The sequence below is a fragment of the Phyllobates terribilis genome, unplaced genomic scaffold (genome assembly GCF_046119375.1).
Source record: "Phyllobates terribilis strain yellow unplaced genomic scaffold, ASM4611937v1 Scaffold_2__4_contigs__length_985480577, whole genome shotgun sequence".
Lineage (NCBI taxonomy): Eukaryota > Metazoa > Chordata > Amphibia > Anura > Dendrobatidae > Phyllobates > Phyllobates terribilis.
The window spans coordinates 860,410,975-860,435,981 of record NW_027362762.1 but is presented as its reverse complement, the minus strand read 5'-3'; positions in this window follow the sequence as shown (position 1 = coordinate 860,435,981).

The following is a 25,007-nucleotide window of genomic DNA, read 5'->3' as shown; positions in this document are numbered from 1 at the left end:
TAAGACTGTGTGCTACAACAGTCTTGACCCTTTACCGACATATAACATACACATATGCCGGCTCCCTGACTTTTATGTGGGCTCAGTTCCTGAGCCCATATCTTACCCAGCAGGTGATGGTTGTGAAATTCAGCCATCATCTGCCTCTAACAGTCGCACATGTAGCAAGCTCCACACGTGGCTGTAGACTGGTTAAATGCTACTATCAATCTCTGACAGTGGCATTTACAGCGCACCGGCAGGGGGGTGCCTCATTCCATTCGCCCATCGGCACCTGCATGACATGTTCGCGGGGCGCCAATGAGTTGCCATGGCTCTGCTGAAGACCCTCATACCTGTCATGTCAGTATTCATGTGAGCTCATCTGATTTTTGTATATTGCACAAGTGACCTGATGATGGCAAATTCAAGTCTCCAACGGAATTTCCGAATTCTCCTTCCCTACTATATACAGGTTAATCTCACAAAATTAGAATATCATCAAAACGTTTATTTATTTCAGTTCTTCAATACAAAAAGTGAAACTCATATTATATAGAGTCATTACAAACAGAGTGATCTATTTCAAGTGTTTATTTCTGTTAATGTTGATGATTATGGCTTACAGCCAATGAAAATACAAAAGTCATTATCTCAGTAAATTAAAATAATTAACAAAAAACACCTGCAAAGGCTTCCAAAGCGTTAAAAAAGGTCCCTTAGTCTGTTTCAGTAGGCTCCAAAATCATGGGGAAGACTGCTGACTTGACAGATGTCAAAAAGGCAGGCATTGACACACTCCACAAGGTCCCAGAGTTCCAATTGTCATTTGGAAATCAAGATCCCAGAGTCTGGAGGAAGAGTAGAGAGGCACACAATCCAAGCTGCTTGAGGTCTAGTGTGAAGTTTCCACAATCAGTGATGGTTTGGGGAGCCATGTCATCTGCTGGTGTAGGTCTACTGTGTTTTATCAAGACCAAAGTCAGCACAGCCGTCTACCAGGAAATTTTAGAGCACTTCATGCTTCCCTCTGCCTACAAGCTTTTTAGAGATGGAAATGTCATTCTCCAGCAGGACTTGGCACCTGTCCACACTGCCAAAAGTACCAATACCTGGTTTAAAAACAACAGTATCACTGTGCTTGATTGGCTAGCAAACTCGCCTGACCTTAACCCCATAGAAAATCTATTATAGAGAATCTATGGGGTATTGTCAAGAGGAAGATGAGACACCAGACCCAACAATGCAGACGAGCTGAAGGCTGCTATCAAAGCAACCTGGGCTTCCATAACACCTCAGCAGTGCCACAGGCTGATCGCCTCCATGCCACGCCGCATTGATGCAGTAATTGATGCAAAAGGAGCGCCGACCAAGTATTGAGTTCATTTACTGAACATACATTTCAGTAGGCCAACAATTCGGATTTTAAAATAATTTTTCAAGCTGTTGTTATAAAGTATTCTAATTTACTGAGATAATGACTTTTGTGTTTTCATTGGCTGTAAGCCATAATCATCAACATTAACAGAAATACACTTGAAATAGATCACTCTGTTTCTAATGACTCTATATAATATATGAGTTTCACTTTTTGTATTGAAGAACTGAAATAAATGATCTTTTTGATGATATTCTAATTTTGTGAGAAGTACGTGTGTGTGTGTATATATATATACAGTATATATGTATATATATATATAGTACAGACCAAAAGTTTGGACACACCTTCTCATTTAAAGATTTTTCTGTATTTTCATGACTATGAAAATTGTACATTCACACTGAAGGCATCAAAACTATGAATTAACACATGTGGAATTTCCGGTGACTACCTCTTGAAGCTCATCAAGAGAATGCCAAGAGTGTGCAAAGCAGTGATCAAAGCAAAAGGTTGCTACTTTGAAGAACCTAGAATATAAGACATATTTTCAGTTGTTTCACACTTTTTTGTTAAGTATATAATTCCACATGTGTTAATTCATAGTTTTGATGTCTTCAGTGTGAATGTACAATTTTCATAGTCATGAAAATACAGAAAAATCTTTAAATGAGAAGGTGTGTCCAAACTTTTGGTCAGTAGTGTATATATAATAATAATTAAAAAAAACTATACATGTTTGGGATCACTATAATTGTATTGACTTAGAGTAGGGGTCCTCAAACTACGGACTTTTATCCGGCCCGCCTGTTATGTTCTGCTACCAGAGCTAAGGAAAGAGAGGAGATCTGTCCCTACGATAGAACTCAGCTTAATCCGTACGATGTAACAGGGGACCTGATCCTGCGATCAGACCTGCTAAAGTCCTAAGCTAGTCTGTACGGAGACCTATAGATGTGGGGAAGGAATCCCTACAAGTACTAAGGACTGGGAGGAATATGGGACACCTCCTAACAGAAATAGTAGCAGACAGACAAACAAACAAAATATATAGAACATAGAGGTCAGTAGACCAAGCAAACTAACAGAGCAAGACACAGAGCACAGGCTAGCTAGAAAGTAGATATACAATGAAGTCCAGCAAAGCCAGAAGGGCGGAGCAGGATTAAATAGGCCAACAAGGTCATGTGACCAGCAAAGGAAAAAAGACCTAAGAGCAAGGTTCTAACACCGCCGGGCTATGGGCGGAGGAGGTGAGAGCGGTGTCAGCGCCCGCCCTTCTCCCCCGCCTGCTCAGGGCCCCGGCAGGCAGATACTTACCTCTCCCCGTGCCTCTGCAGATCCGCTGTCTTCCTGCTCTGCGCTTCCTGTGACGTCTCAGGTCAGAGGGTGCGGTGACATCTTTACACCGCGCCCTCCCGAGTGCCGTCACAGGCAGCGCAGAGCGGGACGACGCCGCCGCGACGCTGGAGTCCAGACCAGAGTAGAGCAGCGGCAGCGGCAGCAAGTGAGAAGTGAGGTGAGTATTGGATTTTTTTATTTTTTTTTTAAATGTATGGGGGGGTGACATCCTGCAAGGGGTATAATATGGGGGGTGACATCCTGCATGGGGCATTATATGGGGGGGATGACATGCTGCATGTGCATTATATGGGGGGGTGACATGCTGCATGGGGCATTATATGGGGGGGTGACATGCTGCATGGGGCATTTTATGGGGAGTGACATCCTGCATGGGGCATTATATGGGGGGTGACATCCTGCATTCGGCATTATATGGGGGGGAAAGGGACATCCTGCATGGAGCATTATATGAGGGGAAAGGGACATCCTGCATGGGGCATAATATTGCGGGGGGTGGGTGACATGCTGCATGGGGCATAATATGGGGGGGTGACATGCTGCATGGGGCATTATATGGGGGGGTGACATGCTGCATGGGGCATTATATGGGGGGTGGCATCCAGCATGGGGCATTATAAGGGGGGAACAGCCTGCATGGGGCATTATAAGGGGTTGAACAGCCTGCATATAGCATTATAAGGGGGAAACAGCCTGCCTATTGGGAACATTTACCTGCCCATTGAGGACCTATGCTGCCTATTGGGGATATTTACCTGCCTATTGGGGACATTTACCTGCCTATTGGGGACGTTTACCTGCCTATTGGGGACCTATGCTGCCTATTGGGTACATTTACCTGCCTATTGGGGACCTATGCAGCCTATTGGGGATATTTACCTGCCTATTGACGACCTATGCTGCCTATTGGGGACATTTACCTGCCTATTGAGGACCTATGCTGCCTATTGGGTACAGTTACCTACCTATTGAAATACCGGTTGATTTAATTTTACTTGTTCTTCATTTTAAATATTGTATTTGTTCCTGTATTGTTTTTTTTACTACAAAATAAGATATGTGCAGTGTGCATAGGAATTTGTTCATAGTTTTTTTTAAAAACTATATTCCGGCCCTCCAATGGTCTGAGGGACCGTGAACTGGCCCCCTGTTTAAAAAGTTTGAGGACCCCTGACTTAGAGAATCATATTGCCAGGTCGCTTATGGTATAGTGAACATGGTGCATAAAAAAAGAAAAAACAATTGTGGGATTGCACTTCTTTCGAAATTTCGTTGCACTTGGCATTTTATTTACCGCTTTCCAGTACATCACATGATATGGTGTTATTCAAAATACAACTTGTCCTGCTAGAAACAAGCCCTCATATGGCTATTTCGATGGAAAAATAAAAAAGTTAAGGCTCTAGGAAAAGGGGAAAAGATGCATAATTCCACCTGCTTTTGAGGTAGTAATGGGCCCCACTACCTCTGGGGCTGCACAGATTGCACCAATTTTATGTATGCCCCTGAATGACAGGTAAGGGTATGTGAACAAATTCTGCTTGGAACCCACCTGAAAAAGTGGTAAAAAACATAAAAAATTAACATATGCACAGCAATGTCAAAATCACTTGCTGTGCAAATGCTCTAGTTTTTTTTACTTCTTTTATCTGCTTCAGGCTTTGAAAGGTGTGATGTGGTTAAAAGAATTGACTGGTCCTTTCTTCTAGTGGCTTCCACTTTGAAGGTGCCATTATTTTTTATTTAGAATTTAAAGAAAAAGACATTACAGGCAAAAAAAGATGTGTAAAACAACGTCAGTAAAGACGCTTTAGGTAAAATACCGCCAGCGTTTTCTTGAAGTGTCTTTCTACAGCAAAAATTATTTGGTAATGCCAGCGGATAAAATACATTCTGTGCATAGACCCTAACACGTCTATACACCACTTATAACACAGGATCCACCAATCACAATAGACGATGTCACAGCTCACCTGCTCCCCCTCCCTTCACAATGATGTGTGCACACGCTCATTAGATGCTTTAATACAAAACTTAGGGTCGGAGTCTCTTCATTGCAGCTAATGTACATGTGGATTTCCTGAAACAACACAAAGCTAGAGTCTGAAAAATTCTCAGTGGTCAGTGTGAAAACGGCAAGATTTCTATTTTGTATTTTTTAATAAAGATTGTGATATGACATATAAACATCGTAAAAAAAAAATATATTTGAAACAAAAACCTGATTTAAACAATAGGACGTTTTGTGCTTCCCTTTAAGGACCTTCATTAAAAAAGGAATTAAGCTCGACCAGAGACATGACATTTGAAAATTCAGACTGCGGAGGTCAGAAAGCCACAATATGGTGTTGGTGATAAATCTACTTACATGTAAAGAGGAAGCAGAGCCGTCATAAAACGATGCTTTCCCTAATCAACAGGAAAACCCTGATTGTGGTTTGTGTCCCACTATGTGAACTGCGTCATAAACCCATCACTGCCTCTATTTTATTATTTTGTTATATTGGGTTTTTAATGTAGCCAACAAAACAACAAAGTAGATTGGCATGGGGAAACATTGGAGGGTTTTCCATCACCCGGAAACTCCTATAAGAGTAAGGGGAAGTTCTGAGTATTAACAAACAAAAACAAAAGGTTAAGAGAAAAAATATGTTAAAAGCAGCCTGTCATCTGATTCAGAAACTAGTTCAGTTATTGCAGCCGTTGTGGCTTCTCCTCGCTGTGCTCCCCAAGACGGACAGTTGACCGGGGATTAGTCACCTGCTGAGATGTAAATGTGGCGCCCCTGAGGGTTCGACCGCCACAGGAATGCTGCACTTCTTTAATGGAGTGTGGTGTTCCTCCTCTGAGGTAAGGCCAGTGTGATGGTAGTGACCTAGCCTTTTGCATCCAACACCACATTCCACCAGAGTGAGCTATTTTGCACTAGTGCTGCTCCCCTGGTTACAGGGATACTGGGGAACACAAAGTGGTAGGAACCAGTTAGTGGGTGTGGGTGGAGGAACAGTTAGTTAGTACACTTCAAATTTCATATTTAATAGTATGCGATCTTTGATCTTGGTCCGTCTGTTCTCTCGTCTCTGACAGTGTGTCTGTCAAGTGGTCGTACTGTGCTGTCAAAATACTGTGTGTAATGTGACTTCCCTCCGGGAGCGCAGATCCTGTGTGGGTCTGCACCGGCATGGGACACAGCCCTCGTACCCCGATCTATGGGACGAGAGGAAGGTTGCAGACAAGGAATGTCTCAACCCGGCCAAGGACCAGGATCAAGAAGGCCCGGGAGCTTTAGAGTGTGGCTCGCTAGCAAATGGGTCCCGGGGAGGATGCAGACGGAGCGGAGCACGCCACCTGTCCTCGCCTACCTGATTTATTCAGAGGGATTCCGGCTGCAAGAGGGGTACCGGCCCCCGACACCCGACCTTGTACTCTACGTCCAGGACGGGAAAGCCCGGTTAGGCCCTGAGGATCCCGCCGGGCTTCGGATGGAGAGGAATTGCCACCCGAGCCCTACACCTGAGAGGAGCTCAGAGGGAGAACCGGCCTATCTACACACGCACAGACGGGAAAGGGTAAAGTCTGTAGTGCAGGAACACTCTGGTGTAGGGATGCTACCTCACACTGAACTTCCTCAGAGGTAGTCGGACCCTCGTCCCTGGTGGCCGCAGGACTCCGCGAGGAGCAGGGAGAAGCCTTGCGCTGCTTGAGAGAGAACTGTGAGAAAAGCCTTGGAAGTTCATCCCTATGGCCTCCGGACTGTTCATTACGCGCCATACCACGCGACGCGGTGCCCTTACTCCCCGCACTACTAACCCTCCTCTATCCTGCCGTGCCTGCCCTGAGGCCACGCTCCGCCTGTGGGGAGCAGCGAGAACTTTAGCCGCCATGACAACGGGCCTCAGCGGACTGCTAGCGGCGCTGGTGGCCCTTCACCAGACACCACAGGTGGCGTAGTCGTCAATTACCACTCAACCCGGAAAGCCCTAACATCATTTTTAATGTGACGGCCCTGGGCACGGAACGGGTCCGGGCCACGGCTGCATCCCCCTCAACATCTGACCCGGCTCCGAGTATCCCCCATCTTCCCAGGGCAGGGCTTGCGAGCGTCACACATAGTCCCCGGACGGCTTTACAAAAAATGTTTTATCTGAAACACTGCAGCATGTCAGAAACATCCTGAATGCCGATAGAGTTGAAAGCAATGATGGAGGAGGGAGGCTCAGCTGACATTCCCTCCACCATCATTCTCCCTCTATGTCTGATGTCTCATGTGGGGTCCATTATACTGTATGGAGGACTATGTGGGGCCCATTATACTGTATGGAAGGCAACGTGGGGCCCATTATACTATATAGAGGACTATGTGGGGCCCATTATACTATATGGAGGGCTATGTGGGGCCCATTATACTGTATGGAAGGCAACGTGGGGCCTATTATACTATATAGAGGACTATGTGGGGCCCATTATACTATACTAGATGGGGGCCCGATTCAAACGCATCGGGTATTCTAGAATATGTATGCGGCCGACCGGGCGCAATCAGCAAAGCGGTGTTTAAATTTGGCTCCTATATCGCTGATTGGTCGCGGCCAGCGAACGTGACCAATCAGCAGAGCAGGGTTTAAATTTGGCGCCAATAATGCTGATTGGTTGCGGCCGGCAGTCACGACCAATCAGCAGAGCGGTGTTTAAATTTGGCGCCAATAATGGTGATTGGTCACGGCCGCAACCAATCAGCAGAGCGGTGTTTAAATTTGGCGCCAATAATGCTGATTAGTAGCGGCCGGCAACCGCGACCAATCAGCAGAGCGATGTTTAAATTTGGCGCCAATACTGCTGATTGGTCGCGGCCGGCAATCGTGACCAATCAGCAGAGCGGGGTTTACATTTGGGGCCAATACTGCTGATTGGTTGCGGGCGGCGGCCGCGACCAATCCGCACAGCGGTATTTAAACTTAGCGCCAATATCGCTGATTGGTCGCGGCCAGCGGCAGCGACCAATCAGCGTCGTATTAGTGAGGACCAGGGAGCGGTGCTGCTTGTGTGGGTACTTCCGCTGCGAGCAGCTGGGAGATGACTGGCTGCTCGCAGGAGAAGTATCCGGACCGGCGGCGCCGCTCCCCGGTCCTCCGTTCACACTTGCCGTCGGGAGATCAGCGGGCCAAGCCGCTGATCTCCCGACGTTAGCCACATGGAGGTCAGCGGCGCCGCCGGTCGGGGTAGTTCTGCTGCTAGCGCCGCTCATCTCCCGGCTGCATCGCCGCTGACCTCCGTGTCGCAGATGAGCCGCTAACGGCCGCCATCTTTTTTCTGAAATCCCGTGTCGCTGATTGGCCGCGGCCGGACCAATGAGCGACGCGGGATTTCCTGGACAGACAGCGGCCGGACCAATGAGCGAAGCGGGATTTCCTGGACAGACAGACAGACAGACTGAAGGGATAAGACAATTATATATATTAGATGGAAGGCTGTGTAGGGGCCATTATAATATTTTAAGAGCTATGTGGGGCCCATTATACTATTTGGAGGGTTATGTAGGGGCAATTACAACATTTAGAAGGCTATGTGGGGGCCATTATACTATATGAATAGCTGTGTTGGAGCCTTTATACTTTTTTGAGGGCTGTGTGGGGACCATTACACTGTTTGCAGGGCTATATAGGGGCCATTATACTATTTGCAGGGCTATGTGGGGTCTATTATATTTGTGCAGTTATACAGTGTGAAGGTTTCTGTAGGGTCCATCATACTGTGTGGAGGGCTAGTAGGCGCAATTATACAGTGTGGAGGATTGTATTGGGGCTATCATACTGTGTGGCCGGTTGTGGGGGCCATTATACTGTGTGGAGGCCCATTATACTGTGTGGAGGGCTGTGTGAGTGTCACAGTTGGGACTTCTTACTGTGTTGGGGCCACCATTCTTTGCCGGGTGGAAGATGGTTGGTGGGCGGGGATGTACAGTAGGGTCCTCATGCCGTGCGTGCGGAGGAATTCACTGAAGGGTATTGCAGTGTTTTGGGGGGGCACTTTTGTTGGCAATATACTTTATGGGGCAATGAAAGGGGAATCTAAGAGCTTCAATAGTAATTTTCCTCTTACTGTACTGTATCTCGCAAATTTGTGAGATGGCTCTTCTGTGATCCCGCTGATTGTTATTATTGTTATTTTTATTTTTTGAGGCGGGGGGGGGTACAATTAGAACTTCTGCTATGGGGCCCTATGATTTCTATGTACGGATGACTCAATTCCCTGCTGCTCCCGTGGTCTCCTCTGATCTTTGTTTACTTCACTGCAACACTGTGCTCAGCAATTTTGTTCCGTACATACTAGCATCACCGCTGTGTTCAGTGATTGGCTCCAGCACTAATGTGGCCGTACAACACATGATTGCACAGCAAAGCGAACTAAGACCAGCTGGTACCACCAGAGTAGCAGTGCTGAGATAACCTGGGAATTCAAATGTGAGGATTGATTATTTTAAGCCATTTCCTGCTCCTGGCCTACTTTTTTTTAAAATCCTGAACATTCTCTGATAAAAAAAATAATGTGATGCCACTAAGCAGAGCTTTCTACATACTGATATAGGGCTATATAAATCAATAGGCAGTGGGATCCCCCTAGTGGTGGCTGGATGTTTGTATTAGGCTGTGTGCATGTCGCGTTTTTGCAGCACGGATTAGTCACAAATCCTGAAAGAGAATCCTGAAGTCTCATGCACACGTTGCTTATTTGTGACTTGCAGATTTGGTGCAGGTTCAGATCTGCAGCATGTCGATTCTTTCTCATTTTTGCAGTGTTTTTTTTAACCATTGACTTTAATGAAATCAGCAAAAATGCTATAAAATCCAGGTCTAAAATAATTGAGGATTTGCTTTTTTTTTGTAGTGTTTTTTGCATGTGTTTTTAGACAGCAGCGAATTCTATAGAGATAGATAATAACCCAGCAGCGAATGCTATAGAGATAGATAATATATATAGCAGCTATAGTGGATTTAAAACTTAACTTTTACTGCCAAGAATAAAAGATTTTTGGCAATCCTCAATACAAAATTGACAATACACATAACAGATATATTAAAAACTGAAAAAATTGCCAATGTCCCCGTATAGGATCATAACCTGACAGTAGTCAAAAAGTGTCAAAGGCATCAGTAAATACCTATATACAGTATATATATAACATGTTTTAACAGGACCAGACAATAAAGTTCAGAAACAATTATGTATGATAGGGCAGATGGATAAAAGGAAAGATCTCACCAAATTCGTTGGTCTCAGAGTTCCTCCAAAAGATCTTCATCCATAAAGGCCCATATCATCGAGTCCAAGGGGTCGACTTCTCCCTGTCAGTCCCTATTAACTTGACTGACCCTTCAGACCCCAAGACTCCCGCCCTTACAGGGGCAGTCCACAGCTGACCCTTTAAATCTGGACAGCCCTGAACTGACCCTATGCGCCTCCCGATGCGTTTCTTCAAAAATCTTGAGTCATCAGGGGATTGGCACAAAGAACTGTAGAACACAGGGCTGGGCACCCTCTATCTGGGTTGTACTTTAGGCAATGGCAAGTACACTTCCAAGAGAGCGCATCACTATGAGCACCCACCCATGTCGCTTCTGGTGCGCTGGACCGCAAGATGCATTTCAAGATGCATCATTATAGAACACCCTCGCTCCTAAACACACTGTGTACTCCACAATGGCCCAATAATAAGAGCCCACAACAACAGCCCCAGGCAGCTGTAATGCAAGTACATTGTCACGGGTGTGTCGCCACGAAGATCGTCACGAGTACACAGCCTGACTTCTCGCAGCTGACTTGTTGGTGCTTTGTGTTTTTCGGCAGTGAGGGAGTTAATTCTCTCTCTCTCTGTGCTAGATGAGGTCCAGCCTTGCCCAGCTGCAATCAATACTTCTGTAGTGAGACTCCTTCAAATGCCTGCTGGTCTGTTTGGGAAGTGTCGGTGAAAGCATTTCATTCAGACTTACAGAGCGGATCGTGGTGTTTGGAGTTTCTGAGATAAGTGTATTTGGAAGTGTTTTTTCCCTTTCCTCGCTTTATCATTTATCTCCTTTCCCGTTGGTGTTCCCTCTGTTGTAGTTGTGTAGTTGTTGTATGCAAGGTGGTTTTGGTTTTTCCCTTGTACTGTCTCGTTCGTCTAAGTACTGTGTGTGGGCATATTATTTCTTGTTCCCTTTTGTTGTGATCGGGGTCCTTCTCAGGACTAGATTACTTAGGTGCAGGGATCCTCAGGAGGTAGGGGTTACGCTGGCGGCCTGGACCTCTGTACCTTTAACAGTACCTCCAGGTTGAGGGATTAGTCAGGGCCCCAGCTTAGGGTCAGCTTAGGCCCCCTACCTCCAGTATACAGAGACAGCGTGACATACATGGCACAATATGTCAGGATGGTGCTCCATAAGTTAGAAAAGGAAACTCAGGTGGAGGTGTTCCCAGGATCAATGTCCAATAGTATTGGTTCACTTGCAAAAAGTAGAATAAAGGACAAACAAAAATGAGGTATATAGGTTGAGTTAAAAACTGCAGGCAAAAAGCATAATTTATATGAAGCATCTGTATGTCAGCCGCTCATTCAAACCCCGCAGAGACACGGTTTTCAACACAAAGATCCACCTTGTCTCCTTTTGCAGTAATAGGCGGTCCCAATCTCCCCCTCACCTGTTCAATGTCACCTAGGTGCTCACCAATCCTACGCCTCAATTCACGTATGGTCTTGCCTATGTATTCCAGGCCGCATTGGCATACACCTCTATAAATAACTCCCTGCGTTCGGCAGTTAATGAAATCCCTGATGATAAATTCTCTGTCAACATCTAAAGACTTTAATGTTTTCAACGGAAAGGCAATTTATGCAGTTGCCACACCTAAAACAGCCCTTAAGGTCTGATTTCAACGAAGACTCACTCGCTGGTGCTAGATAGTGGCTCCGCACCAATCTATCACGCAACGAGCGTCCCTTACTATAGGTAATATGCGGATACCCCCCCAAAAAAGGAACAATATCCCCATCCATCTCCAGGATAGGCCAGTACTTTTGAAGAATTTGTTTCACTTCTGCTGCCCCATTACTAAATGTGGTGATGAGATAGATAATATAGATAGATAATAAATTATTTTGCCTTAGGGTCAATATGATAGTCCAATGCCGCCTGAGGCACATTCATATGGTAACCATTCTCCTGCGTTGTTTACACGTGTATTAAATATATTATAATGTGTAACGGGTCTGGGAAGCGGAACCTCTGAGCAACTTATACAAGGGGGCGGTCCTTGTAAGGAAGCGGGTGGCGACCAGGGAAAACAGGCAGGTAGTCACAGGAGGTGACCGGGACAGTCTCTGGGTAAGCGGGCAGGAGGTCACGGCAAGTGACTGGGACAGTCTCTGGGTTAAACGGGCAGGAGGTCACGGCAAGTGACCGGGACAGTCTCTGGGTGAACGGGCAGGAGGTCACGGCAAGTGACCGGGACAGTCTCTGGGTAAAGGGTAGGTACGACCTGTGACTGCTGAGCCTCCAGGTAGGCTAGCAGGCAGATGGCAGATGTGTGCTTCCAGATGAGCAGGCGAGAGTCTCTGGACTAGCAGGTGGTCACAGCACGTGACGGCGGAGCCTCCAGGTAGGCAAACAAGTAGGTAGCAGATGAGCGCTCCCAGGTGAGCGGGCAAGAGTCTCTGGACTGGCAGGTGGTCACAGCTCGTGACGGCGGAGCCTCCAGGTAGGCTAGCAGACAGGTAGCAGGTGAGCGCTCCCAGGTGAGCGGGCAAGAGTCTGGACTGGCAGGTGGTCACAGCACGTGACGGCGGAGCCTCCAGGTAGGCTAACAGGCAGGTAGCAGATGAGCGCTCCCAGGTGAGCGGGCAAGCTGGTCCATAGACAGACTGACTGGTGTCGGAAGGCAGACGGTCGGACCTCAGGCTAGCAAGCAGGTAAGCGGATAACAGGCAGAAATCAAACAGGAAACTGGCAGGAAACTGGCAGGTAACTGGAAACGGGACCTGAGGGCTGAAGCAGAGTAGTGAACAGTGCAACAACATTGCTCGGGCACCTCCATTTTGGAGGAGGTGCCTTATATATGGTGAAGTCCTCCGGCCATTGGCCGGGGACTCCTTAGTACGGCGCGCGCGGCCCCTTTAAGAGGGAGGGAGCGCGCCCTAAGCATCGTGGCCGGGAAGGAGCGCGCGCTGCCAGCAGAGCGGGAGGAAGACGCCGGGCACGGAGCGGAGAGGTGAGGGGAACAGCGTCCCTGCCTAGCAGGAGGCAGGGACGTCGACGCTACAGTACCCCCCCCCTTTAGGCCCCCCCTTTTTTAGGCCAGACAGAAATTTAGCAAGGATGAGAGGGGCATGGATGTTCTCCCGGGGCTCCCACGTTCTCTCCTCAGGACCAAACCCCTTCCAATCTACTAGAAAAAAGGTCTTTCCTCTTACCCTTTTGGTGGCCAGAATGTTCTCTACCTCAAACTCGTTTTCAGCGGAAACCGGAGCAGGAGGCGTACCTGTAGACTTGGAAAAAGAATTAAGTACCACGGGTTTGAGGAGAGATACATGGAAGGAGTTAGGGATCCGCAAGTTGGCCGGGAGTTTCAATTTATAGGCCACCGGGTTGATCTGACTGATGACCTCCAGAGGACCGATGAACCGAGGCCCTAACTTATAAGAAGGAATCTTGAGCCGGACATACTTGGACGAGAGCCAGACTTTATCCCCAGGACGGAATTGAGGAGGATCCAGACATTTTTTGTCAGCGTGATTGTTGTAAGAGAACTCGGCCCATGGTAGGAGATCCACCCAGTCAGAATGGTGGGCATTAACAAAGTGCCGGAGGTAACTGGTCAGGATCTGATTGATCCGCTCCACTTGACCATTAGACTGAGTGTGGTAAGCGGAGGAGAAGTCCAGGGTGACGCCTAGCAGTTTACAAGTGGCTCTCCAGAAGCGTGAGGTGAACTGTACCCCACGATCCGACACGATGTGGAGGGGCAGGCCATGAAGACGGAAGATGTGGTGGATAAAGTCTTTAGCCAGCTCGTGTGCAGACGGGAGGCCTGGCAAGGGAACAAAATGAGCCATCTTGGAAAAGCAGTCAGCGACCACCCAAATGACCGTACAACCGGCAGAGACGGGGAGATCGGTTATGAAGTCCATAGCTATATGCTGCCAGGGAGCAGCAGGTACTGGCAGAGGAAGGAGGCGACCGGCTGGCAGGTGTCTCGGAACCTTGTTGCGGGCGCAGGACATACAGGCAGAGACAAAGTCAATTACGTCCTTGTGCATGGTTGGCCACCAGTAGTGCCGGGTAATAAGCTGGAGGGTCTTTTTCTGACCGGCGTGGCCAGCTAGTTTAGACGAGTGACCCCAGTGTAGGATCTTCTCCCGATCAGGTACAGATACGAACGTCTTACCGGGAGGAAGACGATTTAGACTCACGGGAGCCACCTGCATTACTCTGGCGGGATCGATGATATGTTTAGGTTCTTCCTCGAGATCAGACACCAGAAAGGATCGGGACAAGGCGTCCGCTTTGATGTTTTTGTCAGCCGGGCGAAAATGAAGAACAAAATCAAAGCGAGCAAAAAACAAGGACCACCGGGCTTGGCGCGGGTTAAGTCTCTGGGCATGCTGGAGGTAAGCCAAGTTCTTGTGGTCAGTGTAAATTATTACCGGGTGAAGAGCCCCCTCGAGCAGGTAACGCCACTCCTCCAATGCCAGCTTGATGGCCAATAACTCTCGGTCTCCTATGGAATAGTTGCGCTCAGAAGAGGAGAAGAGTTTGGAGAAGAAGCCACAAGTTACCATTCTCCTGGAAGATGATTTTTGAGTAAGTACCGCTCCGGCTCCAGAGGAGGAGGCGTCAACTTCCAGGAAGAACTGCTTGTTGCCGTCCGGGCGATGCAGCACCGGGGCGGAAGAGAAGGCCTGTTTTAAGGAAAGAAAGGCCTCCTCTGCTTCGGGCGGCCACTCTCTGGGATTAGTGCCCTTACGGGTGAGCGCGGAAATTGGGGCAGTCCGGGAAGAGAAGTGCGGTATGAAGAGACGGTAGTAGTTGGCGAAGCCCAGGAACCGCTGAATAGCCTTCAACCCCTCCGGTCGAGGCCACTTCTCGATGGCAGACAGTTTCTCAGGATCCATTCGTAGGCCGGTCTGAGAAATTATGTAGCCCAAAAACGGAAGCGAGGTCTGCTCAAAGAGGCACTTCTCATATTTGGCGAAGAGGTGGTTCTGCCTGAGCCTGAGCAGGACCTGACGAACATCCCTCCGGTGAGTCTGGAGATCCGGAGAGAAGACCAAGATGTCGTCCAGGTACACCACTACGCAGGAGTAGAGAAGGTCCCGGAAGATGTCATTGACCAACTCTTGAAAGACGGCGGGAGCGTTACAAAGACCAAAGGGCATTACCAGATATTCATAGTGGCCGTCCCGGGTGTTGAATGCAGTCTTCCACTCATCCCCCTGACGGATACGGACCAGGTTGTACGCCCCACGGAGGTCCAGTTTGGTGAAGATTCTAGCCCCCCTCAGACGATCAAATAATTCCGGAATGAGCGGAAGGGGGTACTTATTCTTCACCGTGATCTGGTTAAGGCCTCTATAGTCTATACAGGGACGGAGAGAGCCGTCCTTCTTTTTAACGAAAAAGAAGCCTGCTCCCGCCGGTGAGGTAGATTTTCGGATAAATCCCCGGGCCAGATTCTCCTCAATATATTCGGACATAGACCGGGTCTCAGCAGCGGACAACGGGTAAATACGCCCACGGGGAGGAGTAGTACCGGGTAACAGGTCGATAGGACAGTCGTATGGTCTATGAGGGGGTAATGTCTCTGCCTCCTTTTTATTAAAGACATCAGCATATGACCAATAAGGAATCGGAAGTCCAGGTAGATTAGTTGGGGTAGGAGAAGGACGGACGGGATGAACGGGAACCAAACAAGTCTTATGGCAGTCCTGTCCCCAGCGAAGGACTTCTCCGGTCTGCCAGTCAAGCACGGGTGCATGTCCCTGGAGCCAAGGTAGACCTAATAAGAGGGCATGAGAGAGTCCAGGCAGAACATGAAAGGAGATGCTCTCAGAATGCAGCATTCCCACCTGCAGAGTAATGGATTCGGTGATGAGTTGGATGGGACGTGGTAAGAGGCCCCCATCCACAGCAGCGACAGACAAGGGTACAGCCAGAGGTTTGGTGGGAATGCGGTATTTTTCTACCAGGGACAGTGAAATAAGATTCCCGGCTGCTCCAGAGTCAAGCTGGGCTAGTTCGAAATAACGGTTCTCCCCGCAGATGATTGAGACTGACAGCAGCAGAGATGGAGAGGGTTTATTCTTGTCTAGGACGACCTCTCTGAGCGATCCTAGACACAGGCGTTTCCCGACCTCTCCGGGCAGGTACGGATCCGGTGCTCCTTACTGCCACAGTAGAAGCAGCTCCCCTCGGCACGGCGTAAGTCCTGACGGGTTTTGACCATCTTGGTCTGGTCGACCTGCATAGGCTCAGGAGAGTGTGCCTGGGGAGTAACGGAGGGAGTGACGGGTCTCTGGAAGGTAGGAGCTAGACGTGGAAACCTCCTCTCACGGGTGACCTCTTTGGCGCGCTCCTGGAACCGTAGGTCAATCCGGGTGGCAAGAGTTATTAAGTCGTCGAGAGTGGTAGGAACGTCCCGACCGGCGAGTTCATCTTTAATACGGCCGGACAGACCCTCCCGGAAGACAGATACCAGAGCGTCGTTATCCCAGGCCAGCTCCGAGGCAAGGGTACGAAACCGTATGGCATATTGGCCCACGGTAAGACCTCCCTGACGGAGGCGTAGCAGAGACGAAGCGGATGAGGTTTTCCGTCCGGGTTCATCGAAGACTTTCCGGAAAGCCGTGAGAAAGGCCGACAAGTCGGCCACCAGGGGGTCTCCTCTCTCCCATAGAGGATTTAGCCAAGCTAGAGCCTCCCCCGTGAGGTGGGACATGATAAAGGCCACTTTGGACCGGTCGGAGATAAACTGGTGGGACAAGAGTTCAAAGTGCAGGGTGCACTGGTTTATGAAGCCCCGAGCTTGGGCGGAGTCACCTCCGAAGCGAGGAGGTGCGGAAAGCCGGGGTCCAGGACAGGATACCATGGTGTTGGTAGGCAGCGGCGCTGCCGGGTTGTGAGTCATGACACTAGCGGTGGTTGCTGGTGGAGCAGTCAGTGTGTCCAGGCGGGAGTTGACGTTCCGCAGGTGACTCAGGATGGACTCCTGTTGGGACCTCTGACGGGACAGTTCATGACATAGGTCCGAGAGCGAGGGAGCTTGGGTGCCACCGGGTTCCATGGCCCGAGCAAACTGTAACGGGTCTGGGAGGCGGAACCTCTGAGCAACTTGTACAAGGGGCGGTCCTTGTAAGGAAGCGGGTGGCGACCAGGGAAAACAGGCAGGTAGTCACAGGAGGTGACCGGGACAGTCTCTCGGTAAGCGGGCAGGAGGTCACAGCAAGTGACCGGGGCAGTCTCTGGGTGGATGGGCAGGAGGTTACGGCAAGTGACCGGGACAGTCTCTGGGTTAAATGGGCAGGAGGTCACGGCAAGTGACCGGGACAGTCTCTGGGTGAACGGGCAGGAGGTCACGGCAAGTGACCGGGACAGTCTCTGGGTAAAGGGTAGGTACGACCTGTGACGGCTGAGCCTCCAGGTAGGCTAGCAGGCAGATGGCAGATGTGTGCTTCCAGATGAGCAGGCGAGAGTCTCTGGACTAGCAGGTGGTCACAGCATGTGACGGCGGAGCCTCCAGGTAGGCTAACAGGTAGGTAGCAGATGAGCGCTCCCAGGTGAGCGGGCAAGAGTCTCTGGACTGGCAGGTGGTCACAGCTCGTGACGGCGGAGCCTCCAGGTAGGCTAGCAGACAGGTAGCATGTGAGCGCTCCCAGGTGAGCGGGCAAGAGTCTCTGGACTGGCAGGTGGTCACAGCACGTGACGGCGGAGCCTCCAGGTAGGCTAACAGGCAGGTAGCAGATGAGCGCTCCCAGGTGAGCGGGCAAGCTGGTCCATAGACAGACTGACTGGTGTCGGAAGGCAGACCGTCGGACCTCAGGCTAGCAAGCAGGTAAGCGGATAACAGGCAGAAATCAAACAGCAAACTGGCAGGAAACTGGCAGGTAACTGGAAACGGGACCTGAGGGCTGAAGCAGAGTAGTGAACAGTGCAACAACATTGCTCGGGCACCTCCATTTTGGAGGAGGTGCCTTATATATGGTGAAGTCCTCCGGCCATTGGCCGGGGACTCCTTAGTACGGCGCGCGCGGCCCCTTTAAGAGGGAGGGAGCGCGCCCTAAGCACCGTGGCCGGGAAGGAGCGCACGCTGCCAGCAGAGCGGGAGGAAGACGCCGGGCACGGAGCGGAGAGGTGAGGGGAACAGCGTCCCTGCCTAGCAGGAGGCAGGGACGCCGACGCTACATCATGGTTACATGTGGTGGTTATTTGATTTTGCACCTCCATCTGCTCATTTGTTTGCACTGGCTTAGTTCTCCCTTACTGTCACACCATTATTTGCACGGACCCTGTTTACTTTCTTTTGTTTTTCTACATACATGGTGTATCTATTTACTCTATGCATCACACTGCCGTCCATTATTTAAATGTTAATTCTATTCTATGTGTGTAGACCTTTCCATCTTATATTTAGGCTATGTGCACACAATGCGTTTCTGGTGCGTTTTCGCAGCGTCTTTTTCCCCGTGGAAATGGGCCAAAAACGCTAGGTAACCCGTGTGCCAGCTAATGCGATGACAATCCTGAAGTGCTGTGCACATGATCAGGAATTGTCCTGTCAGGATTATCATTGCGTTTAAATCTACAGTATGTCAATTCTTCGTAGCGTTTATGCAGCGTTTTTCACCCATTGACTTCAATGTAGTCAGTCAAATCCGCAGCAAAAACACAGGTATAAATATATTTGCTGCGGATGTTTGCTGTGTATTTAACTGACTCAATTCAAGTCAATGAGTCAAAAACGCACAAAGAATTGCCCGCGGGACACTACTCCCCCCCCATCATCCTACGGCCGCTCCCGCTGATAATAGCTAAGTAGTCTCCTCAGTCGGCGTCTGTGCGCAGTGTGAAAAAAAAAAAGAAGTGAAAATAAATTGATATTAAAATAAAAACGCCTCATATTCACCTGTCCGCCGCACTCCGAGTGTCCCAGTGATAGTTGAATCTTTCTGTACTTTTTTCGACAATCTGGCTTGTGGTCAGGCTAGTCCCTCACATGAGAGGCACCTATTTTAATATGTATTTTATCTGTCATTAATAACATTTATATTTGACTTTTGTTTTCTCATGGTTCTTTCCATTTTCCTCCTTTGGGACACTTGGATGGCCTGTTTTGATTTTCTGTTACTTATGTATGGCGACAATTTACCTTGATTGGACCAAAAACTGTTGATTTACTCTACTTCTTCAGGTATATGTAGATTGTATTTTGTTGTGAATTTTAGTTATAATTGACAACAATGTTTTTATATTGTGCCCTGGTATATTGTGGGTTTCTTTTTGCATCCTACACATTCCCCTATTTTCTCTTTTTAAATGGTTTTAATATGTATATCCATTTGAATTGATGTATCAATAAAGAATTTTTACAATAATCATTGGAGAAGAGAGTCTCTTTTTTTCTGTTGGATCTATAGAGCTAAATAATAGAGACAGATAATAGATAGAGACTGAAACCGAATGCTGTTGGGGAGAATAAAGTTACATTTCTCCCTGCAGCGTTTGGCTAAGTGCAGGCACCGGACTAACCTGCAGATTAACCCCATATCTGCAGGTTCATAGCATTTTCGCTGGTGACAGGTTCCCTTTACCATTTAATATAGTCCCCTGAGTGCTTCTAAAAAGTAATAATCTGACTGATAACTCTACAATCCCCCACACAATATGATGACCCCCAGGGCTGCCACCAGGAATTTCAGGGCCACATAGTGGCAACATTTTCGGGCCCCCTTGAAAATGTTGCAGGCTCCACCACAGCTCCGCCTCCACCCAAACTCCACCTGCACGCCTTGAACCTTCCACAGTCCTACCATCCACTCTTGGAAAAACTCCACTTTTGCACCACGTCCTCACCAATCACACATTAACAGTTCCCATAGAACACCATATCACATACATAGCCATCAGCTTTCAATTTGGCCAAAAGATTTTTTCAGCCTGCTACCACAACAAGGTAGACTCTTTTGGCTGGGTCCTACTCTACTCTAACCTATTAATCATTAAAATATCCAATACTCTTTTTAGGTATGTTTTTATTTATTTTTCTTTAAAGGAATGTGACATATACATTTTTTAAAATGATCAATAATACCACATACAAGAGACAAATACTGTCACACCATGGCCGGACCGCATATTACCACCACATAGTAATCAAATAATACCACATACAAGGGACAAATACCAACACACCATGAGCAGGCCACATATTACCACCACATACATGGGCTAAATACCGCTACACCATCACCAGACCACATATCAGTGTGAATGTACAATTTTCATAGTCATGAAAATACAGAAAAATCTTTAAATGAGAAGGTGTGTCCAAACTTTTGGTCTGTACTGTACATGGGATAAATACCGCTACACCATCACCAGACCACATATCACCACCACATAATGACTGAATAATACCACATACAGGGGACAAATACTGCCACACCAAGACCTGACCACACATCACCACATAGTGACCGAATACTACAATACTAATCATTAATAAAAAATCACAATTCTAATGCCATTAGTGCACAGGAGCTCTGTACATAGTATACAGTGTATAGTCTAAGTGTACAAGTAATACAGGGACTCACCAGTGACATTATACACAGGAGCTCTGTATATAGTGCCAGTGAAGAGGTAATATAGTGATCACCAGTGACATTACACACAGGAGCTCTGTATATAGTGTCAGTGTACAGATAATACAGTGATCACCAGTGACATTTTACACAGGAGCTCTGTATATAGTGTCAGTGTACAGATAATACAGTGATCACTGGTGGCACAATACACAGGAGCTCTTTATATAGTGTCAGTGTATAGGTAATACAGTGATCACCAGTTACATCATACACAAGAGCTCTGTATACTCTATATAGGGACTATAAAGCACGTGAACAGACGTGGCTCAACCGTGTCAATGATGTGTTTGGTGAAGTACCTAGTGGACCCGTGGTCGGGGCAGGCAGAGACACCAATGCAATGACTACAAAATTTAAGGATTTACTCAACAGGCGTACCAGAATATGGTGGAACAGGGCATTCCTTAATAAATATGTAGAGAAGGGCTTGATCCCTAGGGGCCTCAGGGTTCAAGTCTTTCCCTCCTTTGATGTCGAGGACGAGGAAATTAGGTCCAAATGGGAAAATCTGGCTAGTAATTGCCCCAGGGGATTTATGGAGCTGTTGATAAATATGAACACAAAAACCCTTGGAATACTTGATGCCCAAATAGATGAGATCCAGAATGGACTCAAACAAGAATTATCACCAGATAATTTGGTATCTCTTAATCTAGAAATCGATGCTGAATTTACTAAGTGGGAGAAAAGTATATGCGAGAGTAAAACCCAGAAATTATAGCGTGACTATAATGATCAGCAGACCAATACCATGTATAAATGGAATCAAAGGCGGGCCCGTACAAGGGTATATTTACGCTCTAGAACGACCTTATTCTCATCCTATGCATCCAGTGAGGGGTCTGTGGCGGGTGATTCTAAGTGGAATGGTCATAGGAATATGGGAGCGAATAAGGACAAACAGTCTACTAAACGCAAAATACCACCACCCAATAATCAAGAAAACCGGAACAAGGTTGGATTGGAGGTGATTAATTTATCAACTCATACTCTTACTCCCATTCAAAGGGAAGTACTGTCCAAGGGCCTGACGTTCTCGCCAACTAACAATTATAATTTGTTTCTAGCAATAAAGGATCTATACTTATTTGCAAGGAAACTAGTTTTGAAAAAATTGCATAATAGAGGGACAGAAGGACAACTTCCAACTAGCTCCTTGGAAAGTGAAGCCCTACAGGCCCTTGAGGATTTGCTGACTGAGCAGGCCCCTGAACACACAGGTATGTTCCCCCAATCCAGTTTTGCACGGTCTACAAGGTTCCCCCCCTTGTCTTTATGTCCAGCGGTTGAAGTTTTTGTTAGATTGGTGATAGACGAATTCAATCAAATCCCTACTAACCGCACTGTGGATAACCTGTCTTCGGATCAACGTAGGGCTTTACATGCCCTTCAGGCTATGGACGATGTGGTCATTAAACTGGCTGACAAGGGGGGGGGAATTGTACTATGGCCTAAAATTATGTATGAGAGGGAGGAATTTAGACACCTAAGGGATAAAACCACCTATTGTAGGCTAGAGCGGAACCCAATGATGACCTACTCTGCTGAACTGGATGATATATTATTTCGGGCTTTTGATAAAGGCATTATCCCCAAAAAAGTTTATGATGGTCTTATTACTAAGTTTCCCAGAATCCCTACCATCTATTTTTTGCCCAAGATCCATAAGAACCCATTGGAGCTGCCAGGGTGTCCGATCTTGTCCGGCATTGGGGGGCTATGCGAACCAATATGTAAATTTATTGACTTCTACTTAAAACCTTTGGTTGAAACTTTGCCCTCCTATGCACGTGACACGACGGACGTCCTGGCCCGCATTGATGGGATGGTCTTGGATAGCGGTATGATATTAGCTACGGTAGATATAGAGGCACTTTATACTTGCATAAGACATCAAGATGGCCTCGAGGCATGCAAATTCTTTTTACACAATAGCAACTGGGACAATCAGACCTGTGACCTAATCCTGGAATTGTTGGCCTACATCCTGACGCACAATTTCTTTGTGTTTAAAGATGTATTCTATTTACAGGGGTGCGGCACTGCGATGGGGGCGGCTTGTGCCCCATCTTATGCAAACCTCTTCCTGGGTTTATGGGAAAGAGAGGTCTTTGGCGGGGGAGGGGTGTGGGCCGCTGACCGTGCGCAGTGCTGGATACGCTACATTGATGACGTGCTGATCATCTGGCAAGGCACTGAGGCCCAATTCCAGGAATTTATGTTGCAACTGAATATAAACAGATTTAATATTAAATTGCCATATTCCAGCAGCAGGACACAGGTGGACTTTCTGGACATTAAGATATGTGTGGACTCTTCACTCCAACTCCAGACTGATGTCCATCGGAAGTCCACATTGGTAAACTCATTATTATATTCTAGTTCTGGACACCCATACTCCACCATCAAAGGTATCCCGGTGGGACAATTTATGAGAATCAGACGGATCTGTTCCTCAGACGTGTGTTTTGAAACAGTCTGATGACATGCGGGAGAGATTTAGAGCCCGTGGCTATAGCAATAGATGCATTAAAAATGGTTATATTAAAGCTAAAAGGAGGGGGAGGGACACATTATTATATCCCCCCCCAAAAAAAACAGGACGCTAAAGAAGTAGTTTGGTTCATCTCAACCTATAATGGGGAGTGGGATACCATGAGGGAGTGTTTGGGGAAGCACTGGAATATTTTAAAAACTGAGCCCGCTTTGTCGCAATTCATTCTAGACCATCCACTTATGACGCCAAGAAGATCCCCTAACCTAAAAGATCTATTGACACAAAGCCACTATGTTCCCATGAAATTAAATCCGTTCGGAACCCGTGGACCCCCTGCTGGATGCTTCCCATGTGGTGATTGCATTGCATGCAAAAATATATCGAGATCAACGAGCTCTTTTACGGCCGATGGGAAGAAGACATATACAATTAAGCAGCATATCACATGCTCCACCTCACAGGTAATTTATTATGCTGTATGCAGCTGTCCCAAAATTTACGTTGGGTTAACCTCAAGACAATTGAAGATACGCACGCGTGAACATGTGCGGGATATTTGTATAGCTGCAACCGCTATAGACCCCTCTCAACTAAAATCAATACCCCGTCACTATAGAAAAGTTCATAATTGTAATCCCAAATGTTTTATGGTGCGTGGTATTGAACATGTACAATGCAGCATTAGAGGGGGTAACATTAAACGCCTTTTGGCACAAAAGGAATGCCGTTGGATCACACTTCTGGGAACTATGGTACCGCAAGGCCTTAATGAGGCATTGGGCTTTGCCTCGTATTTATGATTTATGTGTGTCTCTGCCTCCTCCCTCTCTTTGTAGCCACGGGTTTTTAACATGTTTATCTTGTGCTGTTTTTATTTGGTTTTAATAGTATTTATTGCATTTGGTCAATTCTGACATTTATTTTCTTTTCTTAAGATAATGTCTACAGTCTGCAGGGATTAGGGTCGTACATGACCCCCTCTTCTTTCCTCTGTCCTTTCGCCACGATGCACTTCTGATTATGTGTTTGGAGGACTTCACCCTTTGGGACTAGCTTCGACCCTTGCAAATTCAGCTTTTATGAAGTTTAAAATCAAGGATGAAGCTTATATGGAGTTTTGAACAATACTTATCATGTATGCTGCTCTGATGAACTGTATATTTTGTGTGAAGTGTCCATACTGAACTTTATGCCCTCATTGCCGAAGCATACCGCACATCTGCACTTTAGATCTGGATTTGCTACTTTGCATATATGCACTCTGGCTGGCAGTCACTTTCAGGCACTTCATAAAAATATATATATATATATATATATATATATATATATATATATATATATATATATATAATTTATATATTTTTTACAATTTTTATATATTTATTTATATATATATATATATTATTTTTATTTTTTTGCTGCAGTGCAGGTGCAATCATGGGGTTACTACCTGCATGCTTTGGTGACTGCTGGCAGATGCAGTATGCTGTACATGGTGCACATGCGCCCCCTCCGCCCCGCTCCTTATCTTTGATCTCCCCTGCACTCCGTGGCTCGTACCTGCGTCGGCCGAGTCATGTGACTGCTTGGGAGACTGACGGGGGCGGGGCGTCCGCAGACATGGCAGCTTGAGGGCTCATGAGCCGCCCACTCCAACGCGATTGGCTCATTTTGGACATGTGGACGGAAGGTCCTTGCAGCTATATAACACAAGATGGATATGTGTCCAACCATGCGCCCTGAGGAAGCCAGACGGCGAAAGCGTGCGTTTGGGGCTGAGGCTGGGCTGGGTACCTGGCGCAGACTTTTGCTAGCATGGGTATGATTGTCTTTTGCTTTTGATTCGATTTCTATTAACAATAGATGGAGTCCCCTTTTATACTTATGCTGATAGCTAG